Consider the following 13,698-nt stretch of genomic DNA (forward strand, 5'->3'; position numbering starts at 1 on the left):
TGAATGAAATCAACACCTATAGACATAGTAATTTATTTTTAAGCATTAAGCATGTGTAAGTATACGCATATGCATGTGTATGTGATGTGCATGCATTATATAACTTTATTGAAGATACCTATGTTGATTAACAGATGCATAAATACAGGAGCTGAATAAATGGAGCCACTCAATAACAGAATCTTTTAATGCATTCCATATAAATTCAACCCGGAATTAAAGTGATTCTTTGCCAACAAAATAGCTGATATGATAGGACAACTGCTTTCTTCTGCTGCTACCAGAACAAATTAACATCACTGTGGAGAGAAAAAAGGAGAAGTGGTTTGCAGCAATTCAGACAATAAATAGCCATAGTAGCTGTAACTATTGTCATTGAGCCAAAATCCTTTAATTTAAATCATTTATACTAATTACTGAAATTGCAAGGGAATCGTTAGGAGTAAGTATTTATAGAAATTCATAAGGGAAATTTAGTGGTGCTATAGATTCCATATTTGTATTCCTTATTTCGCTTTATTTTTAAGTGTTGTGATGAAGAGAGTAGACTATGGTTTAGAAAGACGAGTCAGGATCATCACAAACTGGCTACCTGTGTGTTGGAGGTGGGGGTAGATATTCATTATGACAGGAAAGCAGAAATTTACAATTTTTCAAGTTATAGTATGTTTTAATCTTGTATTTAGAAGCTGCTTATTATGTCAGCCCAGCCTGAAAGGAAAACAAACGAGAGAAAACAATGGCTGACCACCACCATGTTCCAGACACTGCCATACTGTCTCATTCAATCCTCATAATTACAATGTGACTTGGTTAGGATTAACATCATGTTCCAGTGAACCATCTTGGAGTTTTAAAGGTTATACCACCTGAGGTCCTCTGAGAGTAAGTCCTGTTCTATCAAAACGACATCTGTCCAGTTAGATCTCACAGTCCCTGTAGGAATACCAGCCACCGCTGTCCCTCATCTCACCAATCTCACTGGGTGGCTGAGGATGTCATCTTTCTAACATGAGATATAAATGTAAAGCAGAAGCCAAATAACCAGAATTTAAATTTTGTAATTTTAAAATTCCTGTTTTTGAATCAGATAGAAAGGAATCAGGAGATCTTCTAATCTAAGGGATCTACTTTACAGAAGAAGAAATGAAACTCACAGAGGCAAACTGACTCAATGTCATTCTTGTTGTTGGTAGTGAACTTAGGATCGGAATACCCATCTCTTGAGTGATGCTGGAAATCCATTTACTCTGACATAAACCATATAATAGGATACCTAATGGTCATGAGATTAAATGCATATCCAAACCCAACATGATTTTTGTGGCACATTTGGATTTTTAGCTTTAGTTCTCTGAAAATTATGATCTATAAATATTTGAACACTTTGGATTTGAGCTTCTTTTGCTATATCTTCTCATCATTCCTTTTATTACTGTAGCAATGTCTAAAAGCAAGCCAAAACAATAACAGAATTAAACTAATTAAATTAAAATTAAATTTAATTTAAAAACAATTAAAGCAAAAAGTAAGTTAAATTATATATGCCCAGTTTAAGATAAATTCATACTGGCTTTGCTTAACGCAGTTTTTGGTGGGACTTCCCTTTTTCTCTCATAGATCAACTAGAATCCCTTGTATACCTTTGAGTCTATCACTCTATCCTGTCTGTTAGTATTCTCTCATCCAGGCCAGAGCTATTATTCTCAGATTTTGGCCCTGAGAACACAAAGTTTTTTAATTTGAATCTCACATACTCTTCAGTTTCAGGTAGAAACTCCATTTTTTTTTCAGCTCAAAATATCCTTGACCTCTGTCTACAGAATTTCTATGAACTAACATAACACATTAAATGTTTATAGTACCTGGGGTTATCAACATCTTGCCCCAGTTTGCCAGGGACCTATCGCTTTCAACACTGTGTCCAGGAAAACCCCTCTGTCTCAGACAAAATGGGATTAGAACTAGTTTTCAATATTTTCCACATAATTAATTTATTTGGTGTTGCAGACAACCTTAAGGCTTAGACAAAGTAGAGATTATCATTATAATTTTGTAAAATTGTTTGTATTTCATTTCTACAACTGACTCTATAATCTTAGGGATCACCTTTTTTATGTTTAAGTGCATTCAACTGCATTAAAAAAAAAAGCCACTTGACAAAGTAAGTGAGTCTTATGTGACATCGGTTTACTGGCTTATTGGAACTCTAGTTAAGTGCTTAGTGCTCAGAGATAAAAAAGTGACTTACTCAAGGTAATCATTGTAACGTCTGTCATCCTTAGCATTACACCCAGCTGCTGCTCTTCTTTTAGCTTTCATGGTTCTTTGGTCTCCTGATTTTATATGTTCTCTCCAAACTCCAGATCCTTCCCTGAGGGTCCCCTAAGCATCAGCATTAAATTAATTAATTTAATTAATTAATTCTTTTTAAATTAAATTTAATTTTAATTTAATTAGTTTAATTCTGTTATTGTTTTGGCTTGCTTTTAGACATTGCTACAGTAATAAAAGGAATGATGAGAAGATATAGCAAAAGAAGCTCAAATCCAAAGTGTTCAAACCTTTTTGGTGGCCTCCATAGAGGGTTTCCTCTCCAAGCATCAGGTTACCTTCCCTAACAGGAAAGAAATTAAGATGCCTGAGTCTTCTGGTTCTGCTATTTGCAAGTTGTGTAGCCTGAATCGACCAGGATTCTTCTCCCTAGGGCCCCTAATTTCATCAATTGTTAGAGGGGTAATGGGACAGCATCGTCTCTCATAATGTCCTAGGATTGCCCCTTCTCACACAAGGGGCATAGGAAAATTAGCAAAATGGTTACTAGATTATTCCTTTTTAGAAAGGACATGGGCAATATTTGCAGCATAGTAAGGCATTAGGAGGGTGGTTATTTTAATTATCTGGAGAAAACCTAATAAGGCATAGGTTTGAAAAACTTAGGTAAAAAGATAATTCTGAAGTATGTATAGATTATGGTTAACTCTTTAAAAACAACTACTATGTATGTATGTAGTATATATACATACTTTAATTAAAATGCATGATTCAGGACTCATGAGAATCTTCATTTCATTTAGGAGAAACTTACATTTTTGTGTATTCTTCAGAGTCCTGTAGATTCTAGCTGTTTGAAGGACTATTATGGTTTATTCTGTTATATGTATGATCTGTCATGAGGTAAATTCTGCCATTCCATAAATTGGGCTAAAATTGGAGAGGTCTTGGGGCACCTGGGTGGCTCAGTCTATTAAGCTTCTGACTTCTGCTCAGGTCATGATCTCGTGGTTCTGTGCTGACAGCCCCACGTCGGTCTCTGTGCTGACAGCTCAGAGCCTGGAGCCTGCTTCATATTCTGTGTCTCCCTCTCTCTCTGCGTCTCCCCTGCTCATGCTGTCTCTCTCTCTCTCTCTTTCTTAAAAACAAATAAAAACACTAAAAAAAAACCCTTTTAAATTGGAGAAGTCATGGTTCTATTTTTTTCCCCCTGTGATTTACCATCAATTTGACTGAGCTGAAGTCACTGGGAATTGAGTTGGGGGCAGGTTGGTAGAAAATGATTAAGTAGCACACATATAGCCGGGTAATTAATAGCTAAAGAAATAGTTAAATGCAAAGTCAAGTAACATAATGAGTAAAGAAGTAGGAATCACAAAAATTACTTTTATGTAATAACTGGGATGCTCCTGAGATTAGAATGTTGGTTTTTGTTGGGTGCATTTAGTCTATTACTTCAGAATTTTCATATGAAAGCTAGATAAAAATGCATGGAGGTAAAAACATACAGACAAAAATAATTAGCAAACTTTTCGGATCCAATTTAAAGTTACTTTCCTCCTCGATTCCAAAAAAAAAAAAAAGTTTCGAATTAATTGATGAGCACATAGTGAGAATTGATATAGAGAGAAGACTCCAAGAGTAAATCACACAAAATAAATTTTGCTCGGAAGAAAGAGCTGACACCCACTGTGTAATCAGAGTTTTGCTCCACAGGGACCCCCTCCACCTCCCCACACCTCACCAAAGTCTGGTGTTTTTAATGTTTTTTCAAGTCTATATTTTAGCCAGAAGGATTTATATCAAGAATAAGCCATCAAGTTGTAGGGAGATGAAGAATGAAGGTCACAACCTTCCTATTTTATCTTTCTATTACTCCCAGCCTAAAACTGGCTCCTGGGGTAATGCCTATTTCTGTAAGAAATTCTTTTCACTGATCTCTTCTTTGTGGTCCTCATAATAGGCTGCATTCAAGAGCATGTAAGCATCTAATGTGCATGCACGGAGACTCCTTCAAGGGGGAAGAACCTGGCTTCTGAAGCCTGTGGGCTTCTACTTGACACCAGGAATTCTGAAGTGCCTGCACTCAAAAGAAATCATTCTCTTCCCTGGTGTCCTGATTAAAAAGGGCAATTCACAACTTATTTTAAGAGGCCTCCGATTCTAGAGGCTGGGACAGCTTCTCTCTTCTCTCTATAGCGTGGCTTATAGAGTATGACTTTGCAACGTTTTATTGTGTTTTCATGTATTAGTAAGTAAATTAGTAAGTAAATGACACCTGATGCCGACAGTATGAGAAACACATGTTCTTTCTTTACTCTGTCTATATGCGTATGTACACGTGTAATGAGAGATCTAAAGTAAAAATAGAATCTTGACAAGCCTGTTTACTAAACAGTGAGGCTCATGTTCATATGTATATGTGCGTGTGTATGTGTATCTGTGTGTGCATATGCACAACGTATACCGCAGCATTGCACAGGGGTGCTATTTGATAAATGAACTGTCTATTAGCTTGCCTTTCATACCTGCGTTCTCACCTCATTTTGTCTTTTGCCATCTCTTTTGGAGCCTTTGATTTCTCTGTTGAATTGACTAAAGTATTCTGTGATTTGAAATTATTTCATCTGATGTCAGAGGAATTTTTCGAATCCTCTCAGGTGTGGTTTTATGAGCAAACCAAATGTTTGCTCTCTGTTCTGTAACCACATCTTATGAAACACTTGTAGTAGATTTAGCACCATAATAAATCACTAAATTAGCCTGTTTTGTGAATTTAAAATGGAATGATTTAGTGAAGAAGAAATTGCTTAACAAGGTTTGTCAAATACTATCTCACAATCAGAAGCATATTATCTGAGATTAGATACATAAATGAAATCTTAAAATATAAACAGTCAGATAGGCAACAACATGTCAGAGAGTTTTAATACAACATAACCATCCCCTTATTTCATATTAATTCATTTGTTTTTTATCACTTGTTAAAATAGGAAAGACTGATATTTTTATCTTCAAGGACTCTGCTTGTAGGGACTCTTAGTCACAGATATTATGTCATTTCAGGTTTCTGCAGCTAGAAAGTAGAATAGCCTAGCAAAGGGGATATTTGATAAATATTAAGCATTCATTTTTTAAAACCCAATAATAAAGCTTTGTGAAACAAACATAAATAAACTGGATAAACTATTTTTTCAGACCTGCTAGACTTAAACTTCTCTAGTCATAGAAGAAATTTAAGTCATAGAAGTTTTTGTTTGTTTTACACTATTTGACATGTATGTGTGGAAATGTTAGTTTACAAAGAGCATTAGATTGGAGTACATCATATATATATGTATATATATATGTGTGTGTGTGTATATATATATATATATATATATATATATCACCCTGGGGAGAGGTTTCTACCATGGTGTATGTAGTTTATATTTTCTACTCTATTTTCCTTCCTCCCCTACTCCCACCCTTTTATTAATTATGATAAAATCTTATCAGGCATCCAGTTTATTTGTAGTATGGACCTAAGAGCTAGAAATACCAAGTTGGATAGAAAAAGAAACATATATTCTAATTGGAAAGGCAAATAAATTAATTATTACTGTCAAATATGCAAAGGGAACAAAGGGTGGGGACTTGAGTGGGTATTAAAATCAAATGTGGTATGTACAGGTGTGGGCTGTAATGTTTTACATTTCTTATTTTATGTTTTTCTTTGGTAAGTGCTCTAAAAATAAATTACAGGGGTGCCTGGGTGGCTCAGTCAGTTAAGCATCTGACGCTTGATTTTGGCTCAGGTCATGAACTCTCATGGTTTGAGATTCAGCCCCATGTCAGGTTCTGCACTAACAGTGAAGAACCTGCTTGAGATACTCTCTCTTCCTCTCTCTCTCTCTCCTGCTCACGCACTCTTTCAAAATAAATAAATAAAGGTAAAACAATAAATTACATATATTGACTGCACATTATCTGACTGTACTTGATACTTTTTTTTAAAAGTAGGCTCCAGGGGTGCCTGGCTGGCTCAGTCGTTTAAGCACAGGTCATGATCTCCTGGTTCGTGAGTTCAAGCACTGCATTGGGCTCTGTACTGACAGCTCAGAGCCTGGAGCCTACTTTGGATTCTGTGTTTCCCTCTCTTTCTGCCCCACGCCTGCTTGTGCTCTCTCTCTCAAAAATGAATAAACGTTAAAAAAAAAATAAAGAAATAGTAAAAAAATAGAAGTAGGCTCCATACCCAATGTGGGGCTCGAACTCACAGCCCAAAGATCAAGAGTCACATGCTGTACTGACCAAGCCAGCCAGACCACTCTGAATTTCATACATTTTGAATCATAGTAATGATAGATATCTAGGTGGAGATCAAGTTTATATTTTTTAAGTAAAAACATTTCCTACCCTAAGCTTTTCTTCCATCTCAATTAAGCTTAAAAAGAAAATTGGATTTTTTTCTCTCTTGCTGATAGTATAACATCAGCTATTCTTATAGGAATCACAATCATATTAACTTAAAGAATTTTGAGTCCTGGAGGAATTAAAGACTATATTATTTACTAGGAAACACCCCAAATCAATTTCCATCTTGACCGTAATGATGATACTTATTGCATCCAGATAATGTGATATGTAATTCCAAGTAGTTATTTTATGGACTGCCTTCACACCATAACTCTGAGGAAGAAGCTTTAAAGCAGTATGAAATAAGAACAAGCATGAATTGGAGATGAAATATATACTTTAAATTAAAAAAAAAGAATTATTGTATATTGTAGTCCTTCTTTCTTTTGATATATTTTTCTGGTGTTTTGTGCACCACAGTGCACTAAGGTTGGCTTTGCAAAACAAAGTATATGAGTGCATAATGGGCCAGAGATGAAAACTTATGGCCGCTATCTAAAGTGGTGCCTGTCAGACCATTGGTGACATTTTTATTTTATCACTTAAAGTTTTTTAACATAAAATTACCATTAACTTCATGTGATATTTTTATAACTATAAAAAAAAACCATGGGTACTGAAAGCAAAACAGATATATTTAACTGTTTTGTGGTTTTAGTGAGTATCTCTAATGAAGTCATTAAAATGCCTATTTTCTTCAGTTCGCAGATGAGAGAATAATATCTTAATAAAAGTTTTCTTTTTTGTATGCAATTGTTTTTATCATAAATAAAATTTGGCAGATGGCAGATGTCGAAATCAATACAGAGTGATGTCCATGACTACACTTGTTCAATTATGTAAAAATAATTTAAAATCCACAGAAGAAAATTTAACCAGAATATATGTTAAATATTGATTTTTAAACATAATATCGGTACTAACATAATCCAGATATAGATTAGCAGGTGCTCCACGTGTGATTTGGCCTTCACAGTTTCATAGGCATGCTGAATTTTATCCGAGGAAACAAGGAGAATGTGAAATAGTTGAGCACTTCTCTCTTCCTCTAATGTCTAGAGATTAGAATGAATAATGCAAGTAAATTTAGGCACATCTTTATCAGATTTACTCTACAGACAGAGGACTTGGCCCTGAATTTAATTTAAATGCATATTTGATTGGAAAGATGGTCTTAAAAGGTTAGATTATACTATTTAACATACTTTTATTACTTTAAAATATTTTTTATACATCTATGAGCAAGGAAATCAAGTTCAGGAGGAAATTAAAAACTTATCCAAAATTATATCCCTTGTGGATGGCAGAGAAAAGATTTATGTCATGTATTTCGCTTTCTAAAGTGAGTGATCTTTCCAGTCTTCTACGTTCACTCTCACCTCTGATCTTTCCATTGCTGACCTGGTAAGAAAATGCTACTTCATGCAAAATGTTGGTAACAATATACACACTCCACATTGGTTTGTGCATGTAGAACCAATTATGCCATGGCCACCATATACACTAATAAGGTCAGTGAAAACAATGCCTTTTGAATATTGAGCCAGTTTTATACAACATACCAATCTTGTGGCAGGCGTAAAGAAATTGTTTTTAAATTTATTTTACATTCTTATTGAAAGCATTTTCAAATCAAACATCCTTCAGACGTCCTTTAACTATTTTTCTGGGGCTTAGGAAAGATGCAAAGCAATACACTTTCAGATGTACACTATACGGTATAATTTGCATACAAATGCATTTTTACTGAAAAAGATCAGGGCAAGGTTTTAAACATGTTTCTACGTTGAACTTTTAGGCATTGTGTAAAGTTGAATATAATATAAAATTTGGAATTCTCTCTAGTTTGACACACTCCATATGGAATAAGTTTGTGTTTTCCAGGTTGTAAGGTACTAATTTTACTGAAACTGCTGCCCAAAGAGTCATACACTTTAAACAACAGTAATGAGTCAGATCATTACTGACTCCTTTTATGCTCATGCCTAATCGAAGACTTTCAAACCCAAATATTAATATGTGATGGATATTTATAGTTGGGGATCTTGATCGACTAAAGGGAGATTTTTTTTTCTCAATGTCATATAAGACATGAGCAATAAAACATAAAACTGGCTACAGAATTTTGAAATTTCAGTGTAACTTACTGTATCAATGTGTTAAAAGTGATGTGAAAGGTAGGAAGAAAATAGTATTTTCTAGGAACCTGACAAGATGAAATGCACATGGAGCACTCCTTAAAATATTAAAGACGCCAGATAACTGAGAGGAAATGTAACAGCTTAAAAAAAAAAACCTTATTCGGTTAAAGTAATTTCAGGATCAATAAAACTGGTAAGGGAAATAAAGATAATTGAAAAAGATATCTATGAATTTACATTTTTCAAGAATAGAATGAAAAGTTGTGTATGCCATTCTTTCAAATTAATATGTATCGAAGTAAATAGGCCAAATGCAGAACTAAAAAGATGAAAATGAACTGTATATTGCTTAGAAAGAAATGGGAGGAGTGACATTTGGGGTTTTTTTTTTTAATTTTTTTTAGCGTTTATTCATTTTTGAAACAGAGAGAGACAGAGCATGAATGCGGGAAGGTCAGAGAGAGAGGGAGACACAGAATCTGAAACAGGCTCCAGGCTCTGAGCTGTCAGCACAGAACCCAACGCGGAGCTCGAACTCACGGACCGCGAGATCATGACCTGAACTGAAGTCGGATGCCCAACCGACTGAGCCACCCAGGCGCCCCGGGAGGAGTGATATTTGAAGAAGATACCTTGAAAATGCATTGAGTACAGGGGCACGTGGATGGCTCTGCTGGCTGTGTAGGACTCTTGATTTTGTGTCAAGTCATGATCTCATGGTTTGTGAAATCGAGCCCCATGTTGAGCTCTGTGCTGACAACATGGAGTCTGCTTGGGATTCTCTGTCTCCCTCTCTCTCTGTCGCTCCCCCACTCATGCTCTCTCTCTCTCTTTCTCTTTCAAAATAAATAAATAAATGGAAAAAAAAAGAAAATACATTATTTATTCATATATATCATCCAAAATTCATTCAGAAAATCTTTGTTGAGAAGGTACTATGTGGCAGGTGCTGTGTTAGATACCAAGGATGCACTAGTGAGCAAAAACAACCATAGAGTATATCAGAGTGTTTATGATGACTGGCCATCTAAAACATTTAAGAGATTGACAGAAATAATTTTCGTGGGATCTAGTTAGCTTAAAAAAGAAACAAACAAACAAACAAACAACAGCCTGGGGCACCTGGGTGGCTCAGTCAGTTAAGCATCCAACTTTGACTCAGGTCATGATCTCACCATTCCAGAGTTCGAGCGCCGCTTTGGGCTCTGTGCTGACAGCTCAGAGCCTGGAGCCTGTTTCAGATTCTTTGTCTCCCTCTCCCTCTGCCTGTGTCCTGCTTGCGCTCCGTCTCTCTCTCCCAAAAATAAATAAATATTTAAAAAGTTATTTAAAAAACCCAGCTTGATTGAAGCATAATTGATCTATAAAACACTGAACACAATACATACAATTTGATGAGTTTAGACATACACATATACCTGTGAAACCATCACCCCAATCAAGGTAATAGACATATCCATTAAGTCTAGAAGCTTCCTAGTGTCCCTTTGTATGTGTATGTGTGTGCGCGTGTGTGCATATGCATATATGTTTGTGCTAATAACACCATGATATCTACCCTTGTAACAAATTTTTAAATGCTCATTACAATATTATTGATTATAGGCACTATGTGGTATAGCAGATCTCTAGAACTTATTCATCTTGCACAACTGAAACTTTATAACAGTTAAATAACAATTCCCAATTTCCTGTCATCCAGTTCCAGTAACCCCTGTTCTAGTCTTTGATTCTATAGATTGACTTTTTTAAGTACCTCATATTATTAGATTCATGCAGTTGTCTTTCAGTGACTTGTTTACTTCCCTTAGTATAATGTCCTCTAGGTTCATTCATGTGATTGCAAATGGCAAGATTTACTTTTTTTGTTAAAATTATTTTTAACATTTATTTATTTTTGAGAGACAGAGAGAGACAAAGTATGATTAGGGAAGGAGCAGAGAGAGAAGGAGAAACAGAATCTGAAGCAAGCTCCAAGCTCTAAGCTGTCAGCACAGAGCCCAACACGGGGCTGGAGCCCAAGAACTGTGAGATCATGACCTGAGCCAAAGTGGTACCCTTAACCAACTGAGCCACCAAAGTGCCCGCCCCCCTTTTCTCTGAAGGATGAATAATATTCCCTTGTATTTATATGCCACATTTTTTTAAATCAATTCATCCATCAACAGATACTTAGGCTGTTCTATAACTTGGCTATTTTGTAATAAACATGTGATTAAAGATATCTCTTGGAGATCCTGATTTTAATTCTTTTGGTATATATACAGAAGTCAGATTTCTGAGTCATATAGTAGTTCTATTTTTAATTTTATGAGGAATATTCATACAAATATGCATACTATTTTCTATAGCAATCGTACCATTTTAAGGTTTCGAGAGAGAGAGTGCAAGTGGGGCAGCGGGGAGCTGAGAGAGATAGGGAGAGAGAGAGAATCCCAAGCAGTCTCCACACTGTCAGGACAGAGCCTGATGTGGGGCTTGATCCACAACCTGCCAGATAATGACCTGATCAAAACCAAGAGTTGGATGCTTAACCAATTGAGCCACCCAGGTGCCCACAGTTCTACCATTTTATATTCCTACCAGCAGTATACAAGGATTCCAATTTCTTTACATCTTTAGAACATGTCTTTTTTATTATAATAGCCATCTTAACCTGTATGAGATGAAGTATCCCTATGGTTTTTACTTGTATTTCCCTAATCATTAGTGAATTTAAACATCTTTGTTCTTGAAGTTTATTTATTTATTTTGACAGAGAGAGAGAGCAGGAGGAGAGGTGCAAAAAGAAAGGGAGAGATAGAGAATCCCAAGTAGGCTCTGCATGATCAGCTCAGAGCCCCGCGCAGCTCAGATCTCAACCAGGGGCTCAGACTCACCAACCCGTGAGATCATGAGCTGAGCCAAAATCAAGTATTGGTCACTAAACCAACTGAGCCACCCAGGTGCCCCAAGCATCTTTTATATACCTGTTGGCCATTTGTATGTATTCTTTGGTGAAAAATCTATTCAAGTCCTTTGCCTACTGTTAAATTTTATGTATGTATGTATGTATGTATGTATTTATTTATTTATATTGGGTTGTAGGAATTCCGTATATATTTTGAATATTAACCCTTTGTCAGATACCTGGTTTGCATATATTATTCCCATTCTATAGGTTATCATTTCATTTTATTGATTGTTTCCTTTGCTATGAAGAAGCTTTTTAGTTTCATGTAGTCCTTTTTGTCTATTGTTGCCTTGGTTGCTTGTGCTTTTGGTGTCGTATTTAAGAAATAGACCAATGCCAAGAAGATTTTCCTTTAAGTTTTCTTCTAAGGGTTTTATACTTTTAGGTCTTATATTTATTTTTTAAATACATTTTGAGTTTATTTTTGTGTGCAGTATAAGATAGGGGTCAAATTCCATCCCTTTTTTATGTGGATATTCAGTTTTCCCAACAACATTTGTTAAAGAGAAGATCCTTTTCCCTTGGCACCTTTGTTGAAGATAAGTTGACTGTATATGTGTGGGTTTAATTCTAGACTCTCTCTTCTGTTCCGATGCTGACTTCAGTAGCACATTAGTAAGTTCATACACAATGGCCAAGTGAGACTTATCCTTTGGATGAAAGAATGGTTGAACATACACAAGTAAATTACTGTGATATATCACAATAACAGAATGAAGTATAAAACCACATGATAATCTAACTAGATAGAGGAAAAGCTTTTACAATAGTAGATACCTTTTCATGATAAAAATTCTCAATAAACAAATATAGAGGGAACTTACCTTAACATAATAAAGGCCATATATGACAAGAACATAGCTAACATGGCACTCAATAGTTAAAAATGAAAAGTTTCTTCTCTGAAATCAGGAACAAGACAAAGATGCCTGTACTCAAAATTTATATTTAACATGGTATTGGAGTGCCTGGGTGGCTCAGTTGGGTAAGAGACCAACTCTTGATTTTGGCTCAGGTCACAATCTTACAGTTAATGGTTTGAGTCCCAGGATGGGTTCCACACTGATAATACGGAGCCTGCATGGGATTCTCTCTCACTCCCTGCTTCTCTCTCTCTCTGTCTCTCTCTCTGTCTCTCTCTCTCCCTCCCTCTTTAAAAAATTACACATAGTACTGGAAGTCCTAGATAGAGCAACAAAGTGAGAAAAAGAAATAAAGACAAATCAGAAAGGAGGAAGTAAAGTTATCTCTTTTTGCAGATGACATGATATTATATACAGAGAATTCTAAAGACTCCACCAAAAACTGTTAGAACTAATCAGCAAATTTAATAAAGTTCCAGGATACAAAATCAACATGCAAAATCAGTTGTGTTTTATGTGCTAAAACCAAACTATATGAAAATGAAATTAAAAATATAGTAGCATCAAAAAGAATAAAATACCTAGAAATAATTTAATCAAGGAATTGAAAGACTTGTACACTGAAAGCTATAAAACATTGCTGAAAGAAATTAAAGAATAAACAGATGGAAAGACATCTTGTATTCATGGCTTGGAAGAATTAATATTGTTAATTATGTTCATACTACTCAAATCAATTTACAGATTCAATGTAATTGTTACCAAAATCCCAATGGAATGTTTTACAAAATAGAGTAAACAATCCTAAAATTCATGTAGAATCACAAAGATCTTGAATAGCCAAAGCAATCTTGAGAAAGAACTAAGCTGGAAGTATCATATGTTCTGATTTCAAAATGTATTACAAATCTACAGTAATTAAAATAGTATGGTACTGGCATAAAGACAGACATTGTGTTAGCTCTTTACATGATAAATTTATGCCATTAGGTTATTAAAATTTTAACTATGCGAAAAGAAAGTGACTCAATTTTTAAACCTATGATATTTACTAGTGGGCTCATAAAAT

The sequence above is a fragment of the Panthera uncia genome (assembly GCF_023721935.1).
Source record: "Panthera uncia isolate 11264 chromosome B2 unlocalized genomic scaffold, Puncia_PCG_1.0 HiC_scaffold_24, whole genome shotgun sequence".
NCBI lineage: Eukaryota > Metazoa > Chordata > Mammalia > Carnivora > Felidae > Panthera > Panthera uncia.